Here is a 12483-nt window from a genome sequence, read left to right as displayed (position 1 = left end):
CCCTCGGGGGATGCTCGGGACTCGCAGCGCCTGACCCGCACATTCCCGCCACGTCCGGCGGCACGGGCCGGCTCCGCTCTGCCCCGAGGCCCAGCGCGGCCCGGTTCTGCTCGCGCGGCGCCGGCCGCCGCAAGGCCCGCTCCCCGTCCCCGCTCCACGTGCTCCCGCCGCGCTTCCGGGGGCGTGGCCGCTCAAAAGAGGGGGTGGTGATTTGGGCGTGGTTATGCAAATGAACACGTATCTCGCACGGCGTGGGCGTGACCATGCAAATTAAGCCCATGTGGGGGCTAATGTTCGTGGAGGGCGTGGTCGGAGGGATGTGGGCGCGGCCACGCCGACGGCGGGGGGTGTGGCCGGCGTGCGGCGCTGCGCGCGCGCGGTGGGGCCCGGCGGCGGCGGTGGCAGCGGGGGGAGGGCGGGAGGGGGTGGGAGAAACCGTCCTGCGCTAAAAAAAATTAAAAAAAAAAGGCCGGAAAAATCCCCCGCGCACGAAGCACGAGAGCCGCGGCTGCCGGGAGGTCAAAGGGCGGAGGTGAGGAAGGAGCCGCTTCCCGGTGAGGTGAGCAGGGCCCGGGCGGGCGGGGGCTGCGCGATCGGCAGTGGGAATAACCCCTCACCAGCCCTGCCCTGCCTCGGTGTCCCCTGGCGGGGGCCCGGGCCACGCTCCTTCCCCCGCACCCCGGCCTCCCCTCCGGCCCGCATCGTCCCGCTTTTACCGGGCAGGATCGGTGAGGAGCGCGGCACGGGAACGCCGAGTGTTTTATTCCGGGTTGGTCGGTGCCGGGAGGATTCTGTGCCGGGGTTCTGGGGGCTGCGCTCCGTGCTGCCCGAGCCTGCCCTGCCCGTCCCGTCCCGTCCCGCGGGGTGATCGCCGTCCCCTGCCCGGGAACCTGGGCACTATTCGGGAATGGGCAGAGATGGAGGAAGGGCTGGGGCCTCAGAGGTGCTGGGTGAACAGGGAGAGAGGAGAGAAGGGCTTGATCGCCTCTGCTGCAGGACCACGAGAGGGTTTGAGGGGAGGGATTACACGGATGGAACGGGGAACGGTGGGACTGGGAATTAAACACTCCATGCGTTTGTACGGGGTCACTGAGCCCCCCGGAACCTGGTGGGTTTGGGTATGCTGCTCAGGGTTTTAGGGAAAGGATTACAGGGATGGAACGGCGAACGGTGGGACTGGGAATTAAACACTCCATGGGTTTGTGCAGGGTCACTGAGCCCCCCGGAACCAGAGGGCTTTGCTGTTATTGGTTTTAGGGAAAGGATTACAGGGATGGAACAGGGAACGGTGGGACAGGCAGTGAAATACCTCATGGGTTTGTACAGGTTATGAGCCCTTCAGAACCTGGTGGGTTTGGGTTTGCTGCTCTGGGTTTTAGGGAGAGGATTGCCGGGATGGAACATGTAAAGGGAGCAGTGGGACTGGAGTGAAATACCCCATGGGTTTGTACAGGTTATGAGCCCTCCAGAACCAGAGGGCTTTGCTGATTGGGGTTTTAGGGAAAGGATTACAGGGATGGAACACGTAAAGGGAGCAGTGGGACTGGAGTGAAATACCCCATGGGTTTGTACAGAGTCACTGAGCCCTCTGGAACCAGAGGGCTTTGCTGCTCTGGGTTTTAGGGAAAGGATTACAGGGATGGAACAGGGAATGGTGGGACTGGGAATTAAACACTCCATGGGTTTGTACAGGTTATGAGCCCTCTGGAAAGTGGACTTTGCTGCTCGGGTCTCTGGGGACCTGCCTCTGTGCTCGCTCAGTTATCTCACACCCCGAATAATGAACTTTCGGGTTCAGTCCAAATTTAGGAGTCAGGTTCCTCGTGTGAGCCAGAATGAATATCTTTACTTTTATCTGTAATCTAATGGGCAAGGGACTTTTGGAATGCTGAGGCAGTTGTGGGGCTGTGCTGGGGAGAATCCTGAGGAAAGGACTCCAGAACGATTTTGGCCTCAGTGCCAGAATTTCCTCAATGCAGCATCCACGTGTTTTTCCGGGTTGTTGAAAAGCAAACCAAGTTTCCTTTCATTCAAGGGGCAGAGATGAGGCGTGAGCTCCCTCTCTGTGAAAGCAGAGCTGTGAGGGCAGGACTAGGGTGGTAAATTTGGGATTACACGAGCTGTTGTGTAATGCAGAAAGCAGATTAGCTGGGATTGGGAAGAGAGGAAAACACCCCGGGATGTTCCCTGAGTGTGTGGCACAGCTCCGTGTTTCCAGGTACAACTTGGCATGGCTTATTTTTCCAATCAGGATTTAAATATAACATCCCAAAAGAGCCCTGAACAATCAGGGTTTGTCTCAGGAGCATTAAAATAGTATTTTAAGTGTCAGAATCCTATGATGAATGAATTAGTCAGGCTCTCCCTGAGTTACTCAACACTGTTTTCAGTCAGGGGGTTGCTGGGCCTGTCTGGCGTCAGAGCTTGGATCATTATGCACCAAAAACTCCTTTTTTTTTTTCCCCTCTCTGATGAGAATTTAAAAAGTAGAACAGGTACAGGTCGAGGAACAAAAATAGCATTACCTGCCTGCAGTGGAATGTAGTCGGTGAGGAGCAGCAGCTCCTGGGGATCCTTTCCAGGCCAGGCAGGTGCAGGCTCCTTCTTCTTCCTCCCCTTGCCCAGGGGCTCTGGGGGACAGGGGGCACAGTCCCTGTGCTGGGCAGCACCGAGGGGCTGCTGGCACACGGGCTGGTGGGACTGGAAGGAGGGCTGGAGGCAGCTTTGATATCTGTGATTATAATTGCTCTGAATCCCCTTCTCCCCCTGGAGTGAAGGGTGCATTGAAGGGTGAGAAGGAAAAGCTGAAGGAACTGGGCAGTTCTGTGGTGGTGCAGCTGCTGTTCCTGTGTCTGGGGGGGTCACTGCTCACATCCAGGATACCAGGACAGGGAGCAACAGGGAACTGAGGGTGGCTGTCTTGGAGGGATTCTTAATTCATGTCCTCAGGTGAAGACCCAGCTCCAAAGGCTCAGAACAGCCTTGGCCTTTTGGCATAACTGGGAAAAAGTAAAGTTCTCCTCCCAGGAAAAGAGTGAATTCAGCTGGAGTGAGAGCGTGGTGGGCAGTGGAGAGGGGAGCAGGATTGCAGTTCTTAAATCTGAATTAATCTTGTATGGAGCATTGTGATGAAGGAATAATAGTTGGTTTGTGTACAAAGGACAATGTCCCAGTCAGACTGGGGGACTTGCTGCCTCACAGAGGAGTTTTGGGATGGTTTCTCCATCTGGAAGAAAGAGTGCAGTGATTTCCTGGGCCTGGCCTCCCAGCTGGTGGTGATTAGAAAGGAAAATGTTTGGTTGTGTGTGCTGCTGGGGGTGCCCAGTGTCCGTGCTCGGGGCTGGCAGCCCTGGCACGTGGTGTGCTCAGCCCTGCCGTGACCCAGAACCTGTGGAAAGCCAATCCCAGGCAGGTGCATCACCTTACAGCTGCTGTGTCCCTCTGGGGGCCCTTTGCAAGCCCCAGCATCTGGGGGTGCAGCCTCCTGAGCCATGGGAGCTGTTCTGAGCAGAGCTTTGGGGTTATTTCTGAGGGAGCCATGCAGGGCAATGCTCAGGGTTATGTCTTCATTTCTGCTTTTTATTGCATGGATTAATGGTCAGGGTTTGTCTCCCTTTTGTCATCCTGCACATCCTGCCTGTGAGGGCATCCCTGGTGATGCCATGCCTGACACCAGAGCTTCCAGAATGCCAGAGTCGGGCTGGAAGCAGGGCTGGAGCTCTGCTGGGTCTGTGTGGAAACGGGAACGTGTTCCCCAGAGAGCCAAGGGCACACTTCTGCTTCCCTGCCAAGTCCAGTGGTTGTGGAAACCCTTCACTGCACAGGAGCCCAGCTGGTGCTGCACTCCAGCCCTCCCTCTGGAGAGGGAACACTCCTGGTTCGTGTTTCCACAAGGTGTTTTTGGGAAACGATGGTGCTGAAGGGATAAACTGAGCGTGACCCAGCTCTAATTTCAGTCCCTCAGGAAACCCCTGGCAGTGCCAGCTGGGCCGTGCTGCAGGTGGGTAAAGGTGCTCAGCAGGTATTTCTGAGGGGGTTTGGAGGGGTTTTCTTCTAGGAGAAGGCAGGTGGACCCTGTCTGGGCTATGGGTCTGGAAAATGCAGAGTTCTGCTCGGAGGGTTTACATGGGTTTTACCTGGGAGGGTTTTGGGAAGCTGCTGTCTGCTCCTGGCACAGCAGGGCTGGGAAAGCAGCTCCAGTTCCCTCCACAGACAATGTTTGCCCATCCTGGGCACCCCTGCAGGTGTTGCTGCCCTCTCTAACTGTCCCTGCCCTGCCAAACTGTGGGTGAAGCATTTCTGGTGGCACATCCCTTAAAAAGAAATGCAGAGAAGGTGCAGGTCAGGTGTTCAGACATGGATTTGAATTTTGTCTGTTTCAGAAATAAACACCAAAGCATGCAGACAGAATGGGTTTGCCTGCATTAAACAGGCTGGTTTGGGTTTGATTTCCTGATATTGATCATTGACCACCGATGCTGATTTCTGTGCTGAAGGAGATTTTTGGGGCAGGAAATGTGTCCTGTGCAGGGAGAGGAGCCCCAGCCCTGGAGAAAGGAGCAGGATCAGCTCAGGTCCTGGTTTGCTGAGGTAACTGGGGAAGAGTGTGAATCTCCACTGGGCTCCTTGGGATGGTGAATGGATGGGCTCCAGGTGCTTCCCTGGCAGACTTTGCCTCACAAAAGCAGAGCTGGAGCTGGCCAGGAGTCCTTGAGATGCTGATTTATCTTCAGCGCTCCTGCAGTCAGGGTGATTCTACCCCAGAGGTGTTCCCATTCCTCCTTTGAACAGCAGCAAGGCCACAAAGGGAGGATTAAGATAAAAATCAAACCTGACTCTCAGAGGGCATCAGGGACACGCATTATTCTGGGAATGTCCTCGTGGCAAAAGGTGGTAAAGGAAAGAACAGAGAGCAGAACTTGATGTGTGGCATGCCCAAAACTGGAGTGTTCAGCACCTTTTGACTCTTGGTGAGCAACCGGTGCTGGTGGCAGGCTACAAAAAGGAAGGGCAGCTTTGCAAGCTGTCGTTTCCTGGAGGGATTTCTACACGCTCAAAGCACGGACTAAAAAAGACCCGAGAGCTTCAGGAGGCATCTTTGAGACATGGAAGTCAGTGATGTTCCTAAAGCCTGGAGCCGTTGGGACAATGGGGAGGAGTGCTCACCCCAAAACCCTGAGCAGGTGGGACATGGCTGACAAGCACCTGGCAAGGAGCAGGAGGGCAGAATGGCTGGTGCTGCTTTGCACAGGTACTCCTTGGCAAGGTGAGCCCGCTCTTTCCAGGATGAGGTACCAGGGCAGTTTCTGGCTGCAGGAAAGCAGCTGTGCCCATCAGTCCTCTAAGGTTTGATTTTTATCCAGAGTCTTGAGTAGGTGCAAGTGAAACAAACTCCAAGCCTAAGAAGGTGCCAGTCTGTGATGGATAAATGAATGTATTTAGAGCAGCAGTAACTGCCTTGTTAATGGGCCTGGGTGTTCTGAGGGGGGGCTCTGGGGGCTCACTCATCACTGAAGTGCCAGAACAAACTGTGCACATTCAAGTTGTAAATGACATAAAGCAGGCAAGGGCTGCATGTGTGAATCAGGAGTGAGAACTGGCTTTGAGCAATTAAACATGGCCTGAAATTGGGCTGGTGGTGAGGAAGGACAGTGGTGAGGTTGAGGTTAAAGCAAAACTAGCCAGCTGCAGGCATGAGGATAATTGATGAGGCGTAATCCCTAATTGAAGGAGCCTGGTGACCTCCTGTGTGCGTGGGAAGGGGCAGGTGAAAGTCTGAGTGTGGAAATTGCTGCTGGTGGCCTTGGCAGCACTGTGGGATCAGTGGGACTCCAGGGGCTCCTCCAGCCTCAGCAATCCCACGGCTCCACATCCCCCTCTGGGGCTGGCAGAAAGGGTTAAATAGCAGGGAGGGGACCAGGGAAAAGCAAACCAAACCCTGTGTGACACCTGTGGGCATTGCTGCGACTGCTGAAGAGCAAACTGGATAAACGTGTGTCGAGAATAACTTGGGCAAAGCTTGTGGTGCTCTGAGTGAGGGCTGTGTGCAGAGCCCCCAGAGTCCCTGCTGTCCCTGTGTCCCTGCTGTCCCTGTGTCCCTGCTGTCCCTGTGACTGTCCCTGTGTCCCTGCTGTCCCTGTGACTGTCCCTGTGCCTGTCACTGCTCTGAGGTGCTCTGGGCTGTGTCCCTGCCTGTGCTGTGGCAGTGGGACAGGGGCTGTCCCTGTGACTGTCCCTGCTGTCCCTGTGGCTGTCCCTGCTCTGGGCTGTGTCCCTGCCCGTGCTGTGGCACTGGGACAGGGGCTGTCCCTGTCACTGTCCCTGCTGTCCCTGTGGCTGTCCCTGCTCTGGGCTGTGTCCCTGCCCGTGCTGGGGCACTGGGACAGGGGCTGTCCCTGCTGGCAGGGTGAGCAGTGCTGTGTCCTTCAGCACTGTGCCCTTGGGAGGTGCCCAGGGAGCTCAGGGCTGTGCCCAAGGGCTCAGCTGCACTTTGTGTCCTTCACAGGCTTTGCTGGGGACTGGGGGTGGCCTGGGCCCTTTGGTGCTTGTCCACAGCATGGGCAGTGCTGGGAGCCTCAGGATGGCACAGACAGACCCAGTGACCATTCCATGAATGACGCAGAGCCAGAGGAGCCTGGGTTGGTTTGGACAGGGCCTAAAGATCATCTTGTTCCATTCCCTGCCATGGCAGGGACAGCTTCCACTGTCCCAGCTCCTGTCCAGCCTGGCCTTGGATAATGCAGGGACTGAGCAGTCACAGCTGCTGCTTCTCTTCCAGGGCCTCTCCACTCTCACAGGAACAATTCCCAATCTCCCATCCATCCCTGCCCTCTGGCAGTGGGAGCCATTCCCTGTGTCCTGTCCCTCCATCCTTGTCCCCAGTCCCTCTCCAGCTCTCCTGGAGCCCCTCCAGGCCCTGCCAGGGGCTCTGAGCTCTCCCTGGAGCTTTCCCTTCTCCTCTCCAGATGAACATTCCCAGCTCTCCAGCCTGGCTCCAGCCCTGCAGCAGCTCCAGCTCCCTGTGCTGTTGGACCCCAGGATTTGCACAAGTCCAGACAGATGATCCCAAAGCATTTTGCCAATTTTGTACTCCAAACAAGAGGCTTGGGCTGAGGTGTTGACCCTGGTCTGGTGGAGAGGGTTAGGAAAGAGCATGAGTAGAGTTACTCCCTGTAGTAGAAAGGGAAGAGCATTGCAGCATTGCTGGATGAGCTGTTCACACAAGGAGTGGAGGGTGGATGGGGTCCCTGGTGCGTGCGCCTGGCCTGGGCTGGGTGCAGGGCCAGGAGAGGGCAAGGCTGGCACTGCCCAGCTGGGTTCCTGAGGGTGCCCTCGCTGTAACTGCTCGGGGCTCTTGCATCAGGCTCTGCTGTTTTGAGGAGAAAGTGATTCCCCAGGCACTTGTGGAGCGGGCTGCAGGGATAAACAAAGAGGAGGAGATTGTTCCAAAGGGATCACGTGGAGGCTTCGTGGCGGGGATTGCCAGGGCAGGCTCCCTGCGGGTCCTGAGCGTGGCCAGAGAGCACCAGGAGCGGCCTGGGGACCCTGCAGCCAGCCTGGGGACCCTGCAGCCATCCAGGAGAGCACCCGGAGCGGCCTGGGGACCCTGCAGCCAGCCTGGAGTGCACCCAGAGCAGCCTGGGGACCCTGCAGCCAGCCTGGAGGTGGCCAGGGGTGCACCAAGACCAGCCTGGGGACACTGCAACCAGCCTGGGGATGGCCAGGAATGCACCCAGAGCAGCCTGGGGACCCTGCAGCCATCCAGGAGAGCACCCAGAGCAGCCTGGGGACCCTGCAGCCATCCAGGAGAGCACCCGGAGTGGCCTGGGGACCCTGCAGCCAGCCTGGGGACACTGAAGCCAGCCTGGGGGTGGCCAGGAGTGCACCCAGAGCAGCCTGGGGACCCTGCAACCAGCCTGGGGGTGGCCAGGGGTGCACCCAGAGCAGCTTGGGGACCCTGCAGCCATCCAGGAGAGCACCCAGAGCAGCCTGGGGACCCTGCAGGTGGCCAAGAGTGCCCCAAGAGCAGGTGGGGACACTGCAGCCAGCCTGGGGCTCGTGTCCCAGGGGCTGCCTAGCCAAGGGACCCTGGCTTTGTTCAGCAGTGCCTGCTGGCTCCCTGCTGGCTGTGTCACCCCTGTGACAGGGACACTGTCCTGGGGACAGGATTTCCCCAGCTTAGCTCAGGTTTATTTTGAGCTGCTGCTCTGGAGGTGGTGTGGTGCACACGGGGAGTTACACACAGAGTTATCCCTGGCGTCCCCTCCCGAGCAAATTGCTGCATCTGGAAAAGCCTTCTGAGGCTGCTCTCTGTCTGTGGGCACCCTTGGGCTGCCCTGTGTCCCTTGTGGGTGAGGAGGAGGAGCAGGAGTGCTCGGTGCTGGGTGAGGATGGATTCACACCCTGATTCCGTTCCCCATTCCTAACACACAATTTCCTGTTTCACACCTTCAGGAGCTGAGGATGGGGAGCCCAGGATGGTTCCCCGTTTGCTGGAACTGGGTGATCCTTCAGGTTCCTTCCTGCCCAAACCATTCTGGGGCTCTGTGCCTGTGGAGGGGATCATTCCCACCTGTGCAGGGTGGGGCAAGAACTCTGTGGTGGAGGAAAAGGGCTTGGGAGATGTTTGTGTTGGGAATCTCTGTTCTTCCCTGATTCCTTGTGTTTGGAATCTCTGTTCTTCCCTGATTCCTTGTGTTTGGAATCTCTGTTCTTCTCCTGTTTCCTTGTGTTTGGAATCTGTTCTTCATGTACAAGGGAGCTTCCCTTGGCTGGATGCACCAAGAGGAGTGAACTTTGAAATAATGTTTTTTTCTAAATTTGGATATTTTCTCTTTTTGTCACAAATCCCAAACTTCTGTGCTTGGTGGCTCTGATGTGGAGCATCCTATCCTGTCTCATCATCCACAACAAGTTGTTGTCTGGTGCTGCTGGGAGTATTTTGGGAAGGAAGAAAGGATAGAAACCAGAAAGGACAGAAACCACATTCAGTGAATGATTTCCAAAGCAGGAGTGTAGCTGAGTTCTCTCTTGTGGCAGAAAAGTTTAAAAATGTCCTGAAAACCGTTTTGGAAATTGATTTTGAATGTCAGCTCCTGTTTTGGGAGCAGATAACTTTATTTTACATGTAGAGATTAAGTGTTCTCTTTAAATCCTCACTGTTGTTGCTACTCCAGCTATTCAGGAGATGTTAATAGTGAGTGAAATGGCACTTATGAAATGGGGTCTGTTCCAGACACCTCTGAATTTATAAACTCAAACCATGAATGAATGTTGTACAGGGAGGAAAACGGGCAAGAACAAGTGGGGCAAAACTGGCAGAGTGGGGCGGGATGGGTACAATGAAGCAATTTGCACATTTTGGGGATGGAAATCTGGCTCAAGAGCTTGTGTGAGAGTTTCAGCCCCAGAGCTGGGCTGGGGGAGAGGGCTCAGCGATGGCGTTTTGTACCTTTGGATATGGAAAGGGCCCTGGAGTGCCGGGAATCCATTGAGGGCTGGATGGAGCTGTTCCGGAGCCTTGATCCCACACGGGGCTGGCATTAACCCTTTACGGGCAGGGCTGGGATTGACCCTTTACAGCCAGGGCTGGGATTAACCCTTTACAGCCAGGGCTGGGATTGACCCCTTCCTGACACACGGCTGGCATTAACCCTTTACAGACAGGGCTGGGATTAACCCCTCCTGACATAGGGCTGGGACTAACCCTTTACAGGCAGGGCTGGCATTAACCCCTTCCTGACACAGGGCTGGGATTAACCCTTTACGGGCAGGGCTGGCATTAACCCCTTCCTGACACAGGGCTGGGACTAACCCTTTACAGCCAGGGCTGGCATTAACCCCTTCCTGGCACAGGGCTCAGAGGGCTCAGCGATGGCGTTTTGTGCCTTTGGATATGGAAAGGGCCCTGGAGTGCCGGGAATCCATTGAGGGATGGATGGAGCTGTTCCGGAGCCTTGATCCCACACGGGGCTGGCATTAACCCTTTACGGGCAGGGCTGGGATTAACCCCTTCCTGACACAGGGCTGGGATTAACCCTTTACGGGCAGGGCTGGGATTAACCCTTTACAGGCAGGGCTGGCATTAGCCCCTTCCTGACACAGGGCTGGGATTAACCCCTTCCAACCAGGCCTTGATCCTACATAGGGCTGGGATTAACCCCTTCCAGCCAGGGCTGGGATTAACCCCTTACAGCCAGGCCTTGTTCCTACTCAGGGCTGGGATTAACCCCTTACAGCCAGGTCTTGTTCTTGCACAGGGCTGGGATTAACCCCTTACAGCCAGGCTTTATTCCTGACACAGGGCTGGGATTAACCCCTTACAGCCAGGCTTTATTCCTGACACAGGGCTGGGATTAACCCCTTGCAGCCTGCCCAGAGTTGTGCATGGCTGGGATTTTCCCATAGGAAGTGCTCTGTTCCTCGTGACCTCCTGTCCTCTGGCAGCACAAAGCCCCTCATTGTTCCCATGGGAATGCCAGGGGAGAGCAGGACCTTGGTGTTAGGGCCCATTGTGCAGCTTTTCTCTGAAGGAGCTTGTCTGGAGCCAGGCTCTTGTTTTCCCACCTCTGAAGTCCCGAGGAATGTTCCCTGGCCCCTGCCGAGGAGGGGAGAGCTGGGTTCTGAGCTCTGTGCCTCTCTCCCTGCCCTCCCCTTGTGCAATGTGGGGTTTGGGAGCTGCCGTGGCAGTGGGAGCAGTGGGTGATCACTCACAGCCACATGCAGGGCCCAGCTGAGGGCAAGGAAATCCAGCTGCTTCTCTGGGGTGTGAGCAATCCATTATCCATTCTGCATCCGCAGGGAGCTGGGGTTTCCCTCTTCTGGGGTGTCTGTGCTGCTGGCTTTGGGCACTGCTGGCGCAGTGTTGGCAGCCCCAGGATCAGCAGGGTTTGTGCTGGCTCCTTGGTGGGGAAGATGAAACAGGAAAGCCTTATCAATATGATTGCCTGGTAAAAGATTTTGAGAATATGGAAACTATAAGCGAGATTGAAATGAAAGCTTAGAGATCCCTCAGTTACTGAACAACTGGAAAATAATGGTGTGGCTGGCTGAAGGTGATCCCCTTTACATGAACAACACCCTCTGCTTGCAGATAGGCCCAAGGGGCAGAGCAGACCCTACAGCTTGGCAGAAGGGGCCCAAAGAGGAGTTTGTAGGGCTTGAAATGTAACACAGTATGGTAATGTAATGATTCTTACAGGCTGTATGGAAATGCTGTAGGATTTGTATCTTGGACTAGATTGGTTAGTGAGAATTAGAATATTCAGCACAGAAGATTTGTTTTATTGTAACGGGAACCTCACTCTCTTATCCTTTTCCTCTCTTACCCTCTCATCCTCTCTCCTCCTCTCTTCTCTCGGGCCTGCTCTGAGCTGTGGCTGCAGCTCCCAGCAGGGCCCTGCACCCAGGCCCTGTGCAATAAACCCCAAATCCCAGCAGGGCCCTGCACCCAGGCCCTTTGCAATAAACCCCAAATCCCAGCAGGGCCCTGCACCCAGGCCCTGTGCAATAAATCCCAAATCCCAGCCCTGGCTGCAGAGATCTCTCATCTCTGTCCATCCTGCCCATCCTACCCCTGACTCTCCTACATCTCCTCTGCTATGTGTGAGCTGGGAGCAGCCCAGGGCTGGGGACACCCCTGTAACCCCTCCCTGTGTCACAGGATGCTGGGGAGGCACTGCCCTGCCTGCAGCCTCCATTCCTGCCTCACTGGGGTATTTCCTGAGACCCTGTCGAAGGGAGGAATGATGGATCTGACTCCATGCTCTTAGAAGGCTAATTTACTATTTTATTATCTATATTATAATAAAGAATACTAAACTAAAGAATACAGAAAGGATGCAGACAGAAGGCTCAAAGATACTAATGAAAACTCCTGACTCCTTCCAGAGTTCCGACACAGCTGGCTGTGATTGGTCATTAAGTAAAAACAGTTCCCATGAAATTAATCAAACAACCACCTGTGGGTAAACAATGTCCAAACCACATTCCAAAGCAGCAAAACACAGGAGAAGCAAATGAGATAATTATTGTTTTGCTTTTTCTCTGAGGCTTCTCAGCTTCCCAGGAGAGAAATTGTGGCCAAGGGATTTTTCCATAAAATGTGACCGTGACAGCTCATGATCTAAGCTGGAGCCCAGGGCAGATGTGTCAGTCACAGCAGGAATCTGGGGTGCTCTGCTTCAGGTCTAGGCAACATGATGGAGCAAATTCCTGAATGTATTGAAGTGCAAGAAAAGCACTATGGAATGGGGATTTATTTGGGGTTTTTCCTTCTATTTCCCCCCTCCAGGCTTCACTGGCTCAGCTGTGTGTTTGTATTACACTAATGCTAGGGCCTGCTTCCAGAACATTTTGTGGGAAAATGAGGAGTTGAGTGTGCCTAAACCCCAGGTGACTGTGTGTTAGAAAAGGGAAAGTTTCCTACCTTTGTTAGCTTATCCTCTGAGCCCACAGCGGGCTCTGCTGTGTTTCCCTGCCCTT

The 12483-nt window shown here is 55.3% G+C and overlaps 1 protein-coding gene across 2 annotated transcripts in view; it reads left to right on the top strand.

Annotated features, from left to right (window-relative positions):
* The first annotated feature begins 443 nt into the window (after nt 1–443).
* Nucleotides 444–12483, top strand: part of SCAP (SREBF chaperone) — a 119289-nt gene continuing 107249 nt past the window's right edge. Inside the window, exon 1 of one of the 2 annotated variants that reach the window (XM_058045255.1) lies at nt 444–559. The gene's annotated coding sequence lies outside the window, so the exon portion shown is untranslated. The remainder of the gene's footprint in view (nt 560–12483) is intronic. The other variant, XM_058045265.1, reaches the window with a different exon arrangement.

This window comes from Melospiza georgiana, chromosome 1 (assembly GCF_028018845.1).
Source record: "Melospiza georgiana isolate bMelGeo1 chromosome 1, bMelGeo1.pri, whole genome shotgun sequence".
Lineage (NCBI taxonomy): Eukaryota > Metazoa > Chordata > Aves > Passeriformes > Passerellidae > Melospiza > Melospiza georgiana.
This window is presented reverse-complemented; position numbering and strand designations above follow the sequence as displayed.